The sequence below is a fragment of the Tamandua tetradactyla genome, chromosome 18 (assembly GCF_023851605.1).
Source record: "Tamandua tetradactyla isolate mTamTet1 chromosome 18, mTamTet1.pri, whole genome shotgun sequence".
NCBI lineage: Eukaryota > Metazoa > Chordata > Mammalia > Pilosa > Myrmecophagidae > Tamandua > Tamandua tetradactyla.
This window is the reverse complement of record NC_135344.1, coordinates 26,560,410-26,574,310: the sequence shown is the minus strand read 5'-3', so window position 1 is coordinate 26,574,310 and position 13,901 is coordinate 26,560,410. Positions and strand designations below refer to the sequence as shown.

Below are 13,901 nucleotides of genomic sequence, written 5' to 3'. Positions count from 1 at the left end.
CTAGTTTGATAGTCAAGGAAAATGGGGAGAATGATGAGACTGGGGCTGGAGTGTGGAGGATGAGCTGGTAATTTAATTTTTGCTGATAGTCAAGATGTTGAGGGGTGGGGAGAAGGGGAGGGATGAGGTGACATGATTCAAGAAGACCTAACCCAATACTAAATTTAGATTTTCAGGGACTGATACCAAACTTAGAATACATAGTCCATCACTAAAACCATTCCCTTAACATTCCTAACTCCCTTGTCCCTCTCCCTCTCCTCCTACTGTTGGTCATTGTCTACTGTGTTAAGCTAGACAAGGACCTGTACTTGAGCGGCAAGACTCCATACAGACAAAAGGATTGGAAATTTCTAGGATTAAATAAGAGTCCTGTTTCCATAAGAAGCAGGAGGGCAAATGGGCAGAATGCATACATTATTATATTCTCTCCAACACCTGCCCCCTATGAGTGGCATCCAGATCTTTGCATACTGAATATGAGTCCTGGAGAAGCTTCTATTCCTTAAATACCTAGATTCTCCAGTGAGCTCAGGATCAGCCCATATGAAGTGTGAAAGGGAATTGGGTGGCTTTTTCTATAGAGTTACCATCCCAATGGCATAGCCCAGTCCTACACACCTTCTGATACGTTAATAGGTGAGTATTCTGGAACATGATTCCAAAATTTTAACCTTTCAACCTTAGAGAATGGATCACAAACTACAATCACTATATTGTAAGGCTTTTGGTCATGTAGGGGCTTTTCTTTTCTTTCTTTTTGTCTGGGTGCATGACCATTCAGAAAAAAGACTCCTATTCAAATATTTGCCACTACGTGTGGTCTATGGGATATGAGTGAAACCCATATTGCACTTTCCCTTTCCCTGTTCCACAGGCTGGAGAGTAGACATGGTGATACTTGGTCTTGGATTAGGCAGATGAGGACAAAGCCTTCAGGATGGCCAAGCAACAAGATAGAAGGAATTTGGGATCCTGACTCCACATAGCACCATGCATGATGCCAGTTTAATGACTTACTGGAGTACAGCCACCTCTTAGCATGGATAAGAGAAAGAAATAAATGTGAAAGAAAAATAAACTTTTTTCTTGCTTAAACCACTGTTATTTTGAGTTTTTATCACATGCTTCTGAGCCTATATCCTAACTAAAACAGTGAACTAAAAGCTTTTATAGGAACATTTGGATCAAGCAATCCAGAAGGTGCAACAGTGAGGATTGGGCTAAAATCTGAAGAGAACTTAGATTATCTTAAATAATTACTTTCTTGACATTCAGAAAAAAACATAACTGAAAAAATTGACAGTGATAAAAATAATTAATTGAACAGCCTGAGAGCATGGCATTTACAGTGTATTATGGAAATTAGACTTATGAAATTTTTGAGCTGGAAGGAATGGGAAAGATCACCTGGCCCCATTACCTGGTTCAACCACCTTATTTTAGAACAGGGATTCTCAACCTTGATACCGTTGATATTTTTGGCTGGATAATTCTTTTAGTGGGAGGGGAAGTGTCCTGTGCATTGTGCAGTGATTAGCAGCATCCCTGGCTTCTACCCACTTAAAGCCAGGAGTACACACCCAATCATGACAATCAAAACTGTTTCTGGACATTGCCAAATGTCCCCAGGCAGGGGTGGGGGTCAAAAATGTCACCTGAGAAGCACAGGTTTAGATACGGTTGGAGGGATGGATTCCTTCTCTATGCCACTCACATACATTAAGCAAGTTTGAAACATGCAAGTCATTTATAATACTGATTTAGAACTTGAGAAAATATTCAAGGGGAAATATTTAAAAATAATTAAAAATGAAATGATAGAAATAGCTGACATTTATGAAAGCCAGGCATCTTAGGCATCTTCTCACTTCATCTTCACTGTAACTCTATGCACTAGGGTTCCCCATTATAAAGTTGAAGAAACTGATCATCATAAAGGTCAAATAAACCTACACAAGGATCATGCATCTAAGAAGTGGTAGAACCAGAATTTGGGCCAAGTCTAAACCCATGCTCTTAATCACTAGTAATAAGTAGGGTGAGTAATAAGCAAACAGCATTTTTGCCAGGTTGAATCAAGTTATTATGTCATTGGAAGTCAGCTGAATATATATGTTTGGATAAATTCACATTTTCATTAGTCAACTTGGATGTTCCCTTATTAATAAATATTTCTTAAATGCCAATTATATGCCTAGTATGGAAGGCTAGAATATGAAAAGTAAAATAAGTAGTTTATATTTATTGCCAGACCTGGGTATAAATGTGTGATGTTTATTTCATTGATTACTTACAACAAGCCTAGGATATTGGCTCTATTATTATGATTTTATTATAGATGAGGAAATGGAGGCATAGGGTGTTTATGTAACTTGCTGAAGGTCACACAGCTAGTGAATGGTGGAACAAAGTTTCAAATCTAGGCCAATTAACTATTAATCACCATATGATAGTGTTGCTCTATAAATAAGATAGAGTCCTTGTTGCTGGGGAGCTCACAGAAGCACAAAAAATAAGGTGTGTCCACAAATAATAGCCACAATACAGGTACTGGCATCATTTGCTCAGTGTCACAGAAGTAGTAAAAACAATAAGCCATGGAAATTCAGAGAAGGTAGACAGACTTCACTGAGGCTATGGAAGAGGACAGCAATGGGTGAACCTTTCAGAACAAGTTAGGGGAGAGGCCAGGGGAGCTATAAGAAAAAAACTATTTAAAAAATTCATGGAGATAGAAAAACTTAGGTCCTATTCCTAGAATAGAGCTACCCAATAATACATAGAGTGTATGCACAAAGAGAGTGGGAATCATAGAATCATAACTTTTCAGGATTAGAACTTCATGGAATCAATTGGAGTTAGTGAAGCCAAGAGAGGTTAGGTAGCTGTTCCTTGTCAATATAAGTAGTTAGTGACAGGGAGTGGTGAACTGGGGACAACTTTTCCTATCTTCTTGTGCAGTTGTCTGTTTTTCTATATGATAAGCTAGAAAAACAGATTGGGAAAATGTTTTAGTTTGGGAAAATGTTTTAGTTTGTTAAGGCTGCCGGAATGCAATATACCAGAAATAGACTGTCCTTTATAAAGGTGATTTATTTAGTTACAAATTACTGTTCTTTGGAGGAAAAGCAGCTGGCTTTCCTCTGGTTTTCTCTGTCACATGGGAAGGTACATGGTGAACTCTGCTGGCCTTCCATCCTAGCTTCTGGGTTCAAACAGCCTTCTCTGGGGCATTCCTCTCTGCATCTCCAAATGTCTGAGTCTGAGCTGGCTCTGAGCTCTAAGCTAAATTGTGCTAGGCTGCACTGACCTGTATTGAGTTGTTGTGCTGAGCTCCTTCTCTCTTCTGACCTTCTTAAGCCTCCAACTAATTAAACTGAACATCACTCATTACTGAAGGCAATCCCCTTAGCCAACCACAGATGTAATTGGCTGCAGATGGATTTCATATGCTGATGATTTAAGTCCACAACAGCAGAACAAATGGGCATCATCATCTGGCCAACTTGATGCCTGAACCTAACTACCAAGGAAGGTATGGAGGGTTGAATGCCAGACCAAGAATCATTAAACTGAGTTACAAAGTGACAAGTTTTGAATGTGGTGAAGAAGTCCTCTCCAAAGGTCTGTGGGTAGACCCGGTACTCAGTGAGAGATGTAGTCAGCAAGACAAGTGAAGCTACTTGCAGCAATTCAGAACAGTGAGAATGGGGGCTTGAACTGGGACCAGACAGTGTGAATGGAAAGAAGCTAAAGAAAAGAGAGTCTTCAGATATAAAACATTGGAAACTCTTGAGTGTTCACATGAGGGGACAAGAGGCTAAGATGTCTTTGAGATTTGAGACCCCAGAGATAATGGTAGTGTCCCTAATAGAAATGGGGAATTTAGGGGGCTATATAAGGTAATCAAGCATCCTGGATTTCCTGGATGGACAGCTTCCCTGGAATGGGTCAGTTTAAGGGCTAAAATCATAAAAAGCCCTGATCAGAGGGGGTTGAGTGGTACCCTGAGAGGAAAAAACAGGTTTTGCTTTCGTTTTTTTCTAATGGGTCTAATTAACATTGGATTTAGACTTACAAAACCTAAGAGGAAGGAAAAAATTATAATGGTCTCTTTCAGCTCAAAAAGTCTAGGAATCTATGAATACTGCTAAGATCACCTTAATCAATAAGGTCAAACAATGGATAAAGTAACAACGAAAGAATAAGCTTTAGAGGCCAGCAGACAGGAAGCTCCCTGTCTTATTCAATTAACTATTCAGTTCTAAGTCTGAGTTTAGTAACTGAAGCCTCCCAATGCTGACCTTACCTGCTCTTTGATTTGCTGTGTATTTCTAATTAGAAGTTTCTGTAAGCACTCTTTTCCTCTTGCTGGGGAGTGAAGAATTGCAAGGTTTTGACAACATTTTTCTTCCTTTGTTGCCAGCAGTTCCTTGATCTCCAAGTCGTTCACATCAAATCCACCCTGAGGGTATCCACTAACAATGCCCTCAGTATTTGTCTGCTAAACGACATCTGGGAGGGTTACCAGTTCCTTGTTCACATTGCAACTGCAAAGTTATGTTGGTAGCGCTCCTGATTTCCCAAGCTCTTCCTGAGTCTTATTTTAGATAGTAAGAAGTAATTTTGCAGTGCAGTGCACAGGAAATTAAGCATGCAACTGCTATTATTAATGACACTTGTGCATCTCATTCCCCAACTGCCCCCTCCCCCGCCACATACAGTAACATATACATATGTGGGAGGCCGGAGCTATGCTTGTGCTACAGTTGTACTATCAGAATTACAAAATCTGTATTCTGTCCCCTGAGATAAATCCACAATTCATTTTCTCATGGAAGTAAAACCGAGCTTTGGTCTCTGACATATTAAAGGGCTTGCTCAAAAGAATCTTTTTTGGGTGACTAGTGTTTTGAGTCTTATGTTTTATTTTTAAAATATGCCCATTTCACTAGAACATGCTTCAAAATACCCACAGCACTTTCTTTTGTAATTTTGTGAATTCGAATTGACAAATTTCTGTACCTCATCTCAATACAGGAGGAATTAATACTCTACGTTCACTTATAAATTACCATATTTTCATGACAAGAAAAACTCTTCCATATTGCTTTTGTTATGTACCTTGATTGCAGATGGAGGCACCTCATCTAGAGATATAGCAAAAATTTTTTCCAGGCAAAATTCAGGCCTCGGGACTTCATTTTCCTCTTAAACCCAGAATCGTTGGGATTCTGGGAATCATTGGTCCCCAGTAAATATTTCTGGTGATCTCGTCTGTTTTGGTTGGCCCGGATTTGGGCAGTTTAGTTTTAGTAGAGGAAATCTGGATCAGTTCCGGTGGACTAATGACTAAGAACTAAGAAGAGTCAAGCAATGACCACTCTTAGAAGCAAGAGCCCGGGGAAATGATCTGACATTAAGGAACATTGCTTACAAGGCATGAAGGTGCTACCTGTGATTTAGAAAGGGATCTGGCATAGACCACTGAGCCCTTTGTGGATTTCCCTTGGCAAAATTATTGATCGTGGGTGCACGTCTACAAGTGAAAGCCATTACTTAACCTACAAACTTCAATAACTCTTCTGGCCTCATCGTCTAGGCAGGGTTAGCTACTGGATCTTTTTACTTGTAGCAGATCCACCATCCACAGGCCACCGATACTGCTATTTATACTGTTCGCAGCAAAGTTGTTTTCTTTTGTTTCCTGGCCATAAGAATAACCGATATAGGCTTAGTAAATAGAAAAAAGATGTGGAACAGAAAGGGTATTTCTTTCTAAACCAAACAGGCTATAAGAACTCTTAAGGTGCTTGATTTTCATTTTTTTCTCATAAAAATATTTGTTTATATCTTCTCAGCTTCCTTTTGTTAAGATTTAAACCTTGAAATATCTTCCACCACGGAGTAAAATTCACAGAACATGTCTCTCCGGCTGCTTTCAATGATTTTGCATCCGCTCGTTTAAGCCTCTTCCAGCCTTGAAAAACTGCCTAATTTGAGGATGGGTTTTATGTACCACCCCATTTTGTATTTTCAATGTCACTTTTACCAGGCATGAAGATGATGCCATAGAATTGCAAACTGGGTCCTCGGCATAATGCCGCTACTCTCTGTGCATATAACCCTTATCTTTTGTAGCATAAAGTATGATTGCGCTGTTGCCAGAGATGAGCGCATCAGAGCCAAAACTGAGAGGGGGCTAATCCACCTGCCACGCTGTCCCTGTAAGTCTTCCAGACTGTTTACAACACCATGGTCATATGGAAAGCCCTTAGTACAGAATGCCATTTGTTTCTTGTAAATGCATGCTTAGAGGTAGGAGAGAGTAACACCTATCTAAAAAAAAAATTGCTGAGTAGAATATTGTGTATTGCCCTACCATGCAAGCAGACAGCTGCGAGGAAATAGAATATTTAAAATAAGTTAGCAAAAAAAACAGTCTCCTGGGGACTTTCGCCCCGCCTTAAGTATGTGAAACAAAGCACCTTAAAGGCTTAGTTTTATATGCATATAAAGTTATTTAATTTTCAAGGACACTGTTCTCACCATCAAGAATGCATGTATATGTGTATTTTTTTCCTTCAATAACTTTTTTTTATTGAAGATTTGTGCAGTGGTTCAGCGGAAATTATGCAGCATCTTTCCTCAAAGAGAGCTGCATTAATGTGCCAATGCCCTTTATTTAATGCACTTTAAAATTCTGACGCGTCTTTTAAAAAGTATGAGCTGTGTTGGGAAAGTCTAATCACTGTTCTGCATGAACGGAAATGTGCTATTTTTGTATTGGTAGTGCTGGAGTGGGGTTTTAGCATAAGGGTGTCTCTTTAGTACAGATGTCCGAAGACACTGGTTCATTTGGATGCCCAAATCAACCAGCTAGAAATGCTGCTTCTGCCGACATTAGTCAGAGGGACTTCAGCTAATCATCATTTCAATAACTTGGGGCAGAAGCGCAGCTCTGAGGGCAAACTTTCTTTGCACTCTGAGTCCGTATCCACCCCACAAAACGAATACTGTGTGCCTGTAATAACTTTATACAGATTTTTTTTAGAAGTCTCTGGAGATATTGTAGTCTTGGTTTGCTGATCTAATCCATTTTCCTTTCTTCTCCACCATCGTCTCAGCCTCCTCTCTCTGGATGCCTCTTGTTGGATCTCTTCCCATTCCAATCAGTGTTGTCCTTTAAAGTGTTTCATTAAGGTTGGAGTTCCAAGGACATCACTTTCCCGCTTTGGATAAAATGTGCCTCCCCTTTTTAATGCAAACTGCCTGTGCCCTGACTGTACAATCAAAACAACGGGAAATACACCCAGTGCACTTGGGCAAAATTGGTGTGTGAGCCTCTTGGAAATATCTAGTAACAGGTGCAGCCTATCTAATAGATAGGCTGGCAAAACCTTCCAGTTTTATAACGATTACTAATAAGAAAATAAATGTTAGGTATGCATTATTAAAATATTTTGTGTTTCTTTTTTTTTTTTTTGCTGAAAAATATGTCCATCCAGTAACCAATGTATAGCATTCAAATCCATAATTAAAAACAAAACTAAACAGAACAAAACTGACTCCATCTCTACCAGTTAAGCTCTCCTCTGTCCATTTTAATGAAATTTGCTTATAGATGTTTGCTTTTGTAGGAGACAAATATACACGATTTTTACCCAAATCTTTGAAAATCTGTATTAGCCTTCGCGTCAGTAGGAGATTCTTCTATCTGCAGCTTTTGACTGTACAATCACATTGATTACATGCATTCCATGTCCTAAAGGAATTTCAATTGTAATAAACCAGTCGGCAGACATGCATTTCCCCCTTTTTAATAAAAGAAATCATTTGCCAATTATTTGGAGGGTTTTATGTTGTTGTTGTTCCTGTGAATAAGAATTCTAAACAGTGTTAGGACCGGCTTAAATGGACTTTGATAAGAAAAGCTGCTTCGTAATCTTTGGAGAGTTTGAAAGCATCTATCTATTAGGAATATCCAATTTTTAACTTGCTTTCATGTTGTCTGAAACGTAGAAATTTAATAATGTTATTTGCTATCTTTGTGCTATTTTAGATAGAACCTGAAAAGAAAAGGAAATAGTTTCTTTTTAATAACCAAGAGAAGACCTTATTATATCTTAAAATCTAATAACTTTTTTTTCCCTTTCCACTTGGGTTTCAAAATATGGATTTGGTATGCAATTTTTGCTAATCGAAAGCCAAAAATGTCAGGTTTTGTATAAAAGAAGGGATGACTGTTTTAAAGGGATATTTATAAATTGAAACCAATAGAAATTTTTTATGGGGAGCAGAGCATAAGCACTGAAATCTAGCAGGAGAATGGGGAGGAAAGGAAGAAACCGGGCAAAGCATAGAAGCAGGGGGTGAGGAGAAAATCTATATACTTCAGTGAAAATGTTTAAGAGACTTAAATTCTAATGAATGCCCTGAATTAGATGCGTGAAAATGTAAAGATGTATCTGCTGGAATGGAGTTCTAATTGGTATTCTCGACAGGATTTCCAGAGATTAACGTGGAGAAAAACTTGAAAACAACATGGGTCCAGATACCATCAATGCATTAAAATAGGAAAATGACCACAGGTGAGAAGAAACAATCAATTCTGATCCTCCTTTGAAAGAAAAACAAAAGTCCAAAGCAATTACTTCAATTCTTTCCATTCACTAATGTTCTCATCACTCCCTACTTTACTTTCAAATGTTCATATTCACTTTAAATCCTGAAAAGCTAGAGCTGTGGTGAGCCAGCAGCATTAAGGCTGGGGCTGGGGCTGGGGGTGGAAGGTGGGGGGGAGGGACAAACACCCTTTAGGCCAGTTACCTGTCAAGTTTGGGATAATATAGAATTTGAAAAAGTAGTCTCCTCTCAAAACATTTTAACACCTTCAAAGCATTGAGGAACAAAACTGTTGCATAGAAAGTGTGTCTCTGTGTGTGTGTGAGAGAGAACCAAGCAGAGGGAAGAGAGGAAAGAAGGTTGCCAATATGAATGAAATTGAAGAAAGGGTTCCCCAAGGAACACATATATTCCCATATTAAAGAACATATGTGAAACTAGCTTTAGTATTTCCAGCCATGGGATTAAAACATGTGCAAATATTGTGTGCATGCGTCTGTGTGTATTTTTTTGTTGTTAGCAGTAGTTTTCTGGAAGGCAAAAGGAAACAAGTACCCTTTTGCCAGTTACACCATTATATCACAACCGTCGCCTCCGAGTCTCCTGATGACACCAATTAGCCTTGCTTAGTTCTTCATTACCCATATTGCTCTGTCTCTGTGCATATTAATAATAATGAAATGAAATCTTTTGATTTTATTAATTTCTTATATGGATGTCTTCCAGAATTCCCGCCAATGCTAGGACAGTTTGTGTGCTAACTTTTGCTCCCTCTGCTGGTTGTCTCCGAGGGAATGGTAAGTAGTGGTCACATATGAACATGGACTATTGCTGTTTGGGAAAACAGATACACATACATAAACACACACACATTTATCATTAGGGAAATAGTATCAATGTATTGAGAATTAACACTGACATTGAATTAACATCTGACATTGATACCAGAAATACCACCAATATAACATCTCTACACAGAATGCCATCATCCATCTCTGAAGGAAAAGAAAAGTCCAGGAGTGAGGCTGGAGAAAGAGATGGGAATTGTAGTATATCTAAGGCTTATTTAAGCCATTTTTCCCCACCCCATGAGCATATTTTATTTTATTGCCTGCTGCTTTCTGTTAAGTTCCTACAGGAGGGTGGGAGGGCTTCATCCTGAGAATCTTCACTAACATGAAAGCAATTTGACACTAACAGTTGTGCCAAATATGGAAGTAGTAAGTGGATTCAAGAGAGCCATGGAATTAGCTAAAGACCATGCCCTCCTATTAAGATCTCTAGATTCATGCAATATAAGAAAATTTTCACAAAAGATATAAAGTTAAAAGAGGCAAGAATTAACTTTCAAAATGCATTAGAAAATACGAAAAATAGGGAAAAATTCAAGAACTGTAGTTTTGAAACATGTAAATATTCATTTAAAAAGATATTCTACTTCTACTTAGTAATAAAATGAGTTAAGTAGACATTTAATATCCTGAATATATTTTATTTTATCCACAAATTTAGACTTTAGGAAAAATTAAACAACTTTGGTGAGATTTCAATAAGTGGATAGACTGGGTGAACCTATCCTAAAATATATTTTTTTCTTGAAGTTAGGAAAAACTCTTTTTCTCTGAGGAACACAAAATTATTCCTTGGCCTTTGTGAAAAGATTAAGGGAGATAAATCTTGGCCTTATGGAAAGGCAAAATACTAGCTAATGTATAAATCAATTGGAATTCTTAATAAAATTTCTTAATATACTTGATCATATGGCCTAAAATTGTACTTATCCCACTTTCACTCAATGACTTTCTTAAAAGAAAAGCTACAAGCAAAAAAGATAAGGAGAAGAAAAGAAAAGAGTCTATAAAATCTGAATAAATAGAAATATATACTTATTTATTGTGAATCTGCTTCAATTTTTATGTTTGTTATGTGCACCATAAAAATTTCTGATACAGGCACTTAATGAATTGTTTTGGTATTGAAATATGCTCTGTCACCTTTTAAATTCATGCAGCACCTTACTTGTCCTTCAAAATGGAAAACATCCTGTTTTGGTTAATGGGCTTTAAAAAAAGCAACAACAGAAAACAAAAGTAAATTGTGGTGGCAATTAAGCTTCTCAGTGAGCATGCTCGGTGGGTCTCTCATGGTTGCTAGGCAACCAGCTGAAGGTGTGTGGTAAAAGAGGACCCCAAACGTAAAAACATAAGCACCTTTGGCATACGTTTCACCTAGTCTAGAAACCCATGTTCATTTATTTAATTCATTGCAATGTATCCTTGGGTGACTTTCATGGATCCCCTCCCCACCTTTCTGGGGAGAGGTTTGGGGATAAGGAAGGGATACAAAGTCGGGAATCTAGCAAGATGATTTCAAGAACCATAGTAAATACTTCCAGGAACAGCAGTGTATTTGAATCAGGTTGCAGTTTTATAGCATGTGCGTGTGACAATTTACTTTTCATTTGGGGAGTCATAGCTCTTAACCGCTGCACTTGGGCAGCTCACTATGTCACCACACAATTCTAATCCCACCCTGCATCAATGTAACAGCATATATTGGAAGTTTAAGCCTTTTAAATAAATCCGTTTTCACATATGAGTCATATAAGGGGAAATTTCCAGTTAAACCAAATTGTTAGATTACAGGTTGCAGGCTGTATTCAAAAGCCCATTTGCTTAGTCCAGGGTTGTGCTGAAGAAGCACTTATAGTAGTTCAGAGTACGATGAGGTGGAGTAAAAATGAATCAACTTTTAGAAACCACACAAAACGCTTCATCTTTGGTGAGTGCAGTGCCATCTCCATCAGCACCTCTAAGTAGCAACCAACCAAACACCTGGTTCGGTCCACAGTGACAGCTCACTGTCTCTCCAGTGGTAACAATTTAGAGGCAGGATGCTAAACAAGATATATACATGATGTCAAATATTGGCTGCACACATCTAAGCCAATCACTTCTAAATAAATTAACCATGGCACTGCCTAATACGATCCACCTGCTTTCCTCCTAGCGTTGTTCCAGACCCTACCTGAACCCCCCTTTGATTAAATGTCAAAAGCTTGCCTTGTGCCTGCAGATTTCACTGAAGGCGGATAACAGAAAGGTTCCTCCTGTGACTCCATAAAACTGAAATAAATTCCACTGGCATCTTGTAAATTTTTATTTTCTACAATGACTGCAGGCCCCATCTGCGGCCCAGCTGTTATTAGAACGGAAAGCGTTGGCCCTTCTGCATTACAAAACAGCATAGAACAGTAATTGCCAGTGGAAGAGATTAAGTGTAGACACTAAAAATGTTTACTCGCAATGAATATGCATAACGATGGGTAGGAAACAGCACTGGAAGATTAAAAAGAGAGAAGGGTTTGTTTACAAGGCTGGGAAAAAAAAAAAAGAGTGGAATGTCAGTTGGCCCCGAGCCTGAAATAGGAACGAAAAACCTTTGGGCAAGGCATTAGGGAGAAAAACAGATGGTTTGTGAACCTTTTATTAGATAGAAAAATCATTAATCAAGCCCAGGCTGGAAATGGCAGGGTTTTTGGTAGTTCATATTTTAGTTTATTTTTTCTTAAAGTGACAGTATACTTTTTTTTTTTTTGTCTTTTTGGGACAGTCATCTATGGATCTTTTGTCATTAGACACTGCTTTGGTCCAATGTTCCACATTAAAACCAGCTTAACTTTAGGTTAGAGTTAGCACTGATTTGTTTTACCGAGAAAATTCCTCCAAAGGGTTTCACATTTCAGCACCTGTTTTGCCTGTATAGCAACTTTTTTTTTTAATGCAGCATGGAATATATACATTTTTTCATTCTTGTGCCATTCTTTTGCTTCCGAAATTTGGGGGGAAAAATGGATAGGTGGAAACTTTTTAATGTAAGACCTTGCTGACTGTCTTGATTCGTAGCAAGTTAAGCAAAAATATGTAGTAACAATAATTACAGATTAATTCATCTCCTGGGAGGGAATCCATGCTATTTCATAGGAAAAAGCTATCAAGAGGGTGGAAGGATCCCATTTGAAACTGTAACTCCCATAAATCTAGTTTGTCACATTTGGGCTTGAAAAGGTTGTGTTTTACACTTTTGCTTATAATGGTAGTGAAAATCTCAGGGACGGGGATGTCCTAGAGTTTAACAAAATCCTGGAATTAATGGTGCAAAGCCCATCATCTGCTACTAGCCAGTCATCAAACCCTAGGAAATTCCCTATGCCCGGGACATTATGATTTAAATGAAATGCATGTAATATTTGACACTCTTGCACACACCCTGTGTTTGTATGTATATACATAAAAATAGACATGTAGATACACATACACACACATATATATATACATTCAAGATGTGAAACATGATTGCCAAGTTACAACTGTGCCAACTTCAAGAGTGGGATGGCAGGGTGGGGGAATATAAAATTACCTACGGCTAAAGTCGGATTTAACTACGGTCCTGGAGTTTTGGTGTGGCCTGCCATGTGCTTGAAGCTAGTAGATAATTTCTACTTTGGGGAGTTACCACTGAGCTTAATTGTAAAGTGTTCCTGTTGCTGCTTGGTGTATTTAGCATTGGGACGGCGGATTGGCTTCATCTGGGCTGTTAGTTGTAGAAGCAAAGCATTGTTTGTACAGGACTACCATGAATATACAGTGGAATGATTTCTTTTTAAGGAATTAGAAGGTATTTGGACAGTGTCTCATTCATGTTTTCACTCTTCTTCAGGTGAAATTTTGATTCGTCTTTCTTAATAATGTGTAACTTTATACCCTAGCAAATCGCAGCAATTCAAATGGTAAGTTATTCTTTAGCCAAAAATGCTCATAGATAGCCTATTGATTTCACTTCTCTATTTCCCATGAAAGGAATTGTGGAAGTCAAGGCCAGAAAATATCCACTACATCATCTGATATTCCCCCTGGCCATTATATCTGTCCTCAATGTCAAGGAAATGAGACCTGTTGGACTGGCCACATTAAAATAAGGAGGAGGAAGAGAAGGGTTTCTAATTACAGGTGTTGGCTCTGATGCCATATCCAGCTCCATCTGATGATCATTCTCCTGGAAATTTGTACTTTGGTCCTTCTCTTTCCTTTTTCCTTAGTTGTATCATGGCCTTATTTACCTTCATGTAGCTTGTCATTGTCAATAAAAGGGTGCCAAAGAAGGGCCACACCAGCAGTGACTTCTCCCCATATTCCATATCCTTGCTTAGCCGACCTCCCCAACCCGGCCCACCTTACTGCACAAACAGTTCAAAGACGTGGCTGATGTGCTCC

At 38.5% G+C, this 13,901-nt stretch overlaps 2 long non-coding RNA genes across 7 annotated transcripts in view; one reads left to right on the top strand and one right to left on the bottom strand.

Annotated features, from left to right (window-relative positions):
• The window catches only part of LOC143662570 (uncharacterized), a 41,720-nt gene that overhangs the window by 15,216 nt on the left and 12,603 nt on the right, over window positions 1–13,901 (bottom strand). The gene's annotated exons all lie outside the window — the stretch shown is intronic.
• The window catches only part of LOC143662569 (uncharacterized), a 198,512-nt gene that overhangs the window by 182,877 nt on the left and 1,734 nt on the right, over window positions 1–13,901 (top strand). For 4 of the 6 annotated variants that reach the window (XR_013165429.1, XR_013165422.1, XR_013165426.1 and 1 more), the window contains one exon: window positions 878–1,054. This is a non-coding gene — a long non-coding RNA (uncharacterized LOC143662569). Of the gene's footprint in view, window positions 1–877; window positions 1,055–8,507; window positions 8,595–9,354; window positions 9,426–13,347; window positions 13,732–13,901 lie in introns of those variants that run through there. The other 2 variants (XR_013165425.1, XR_013165424.1) reach the window with 2 other exon arrangements.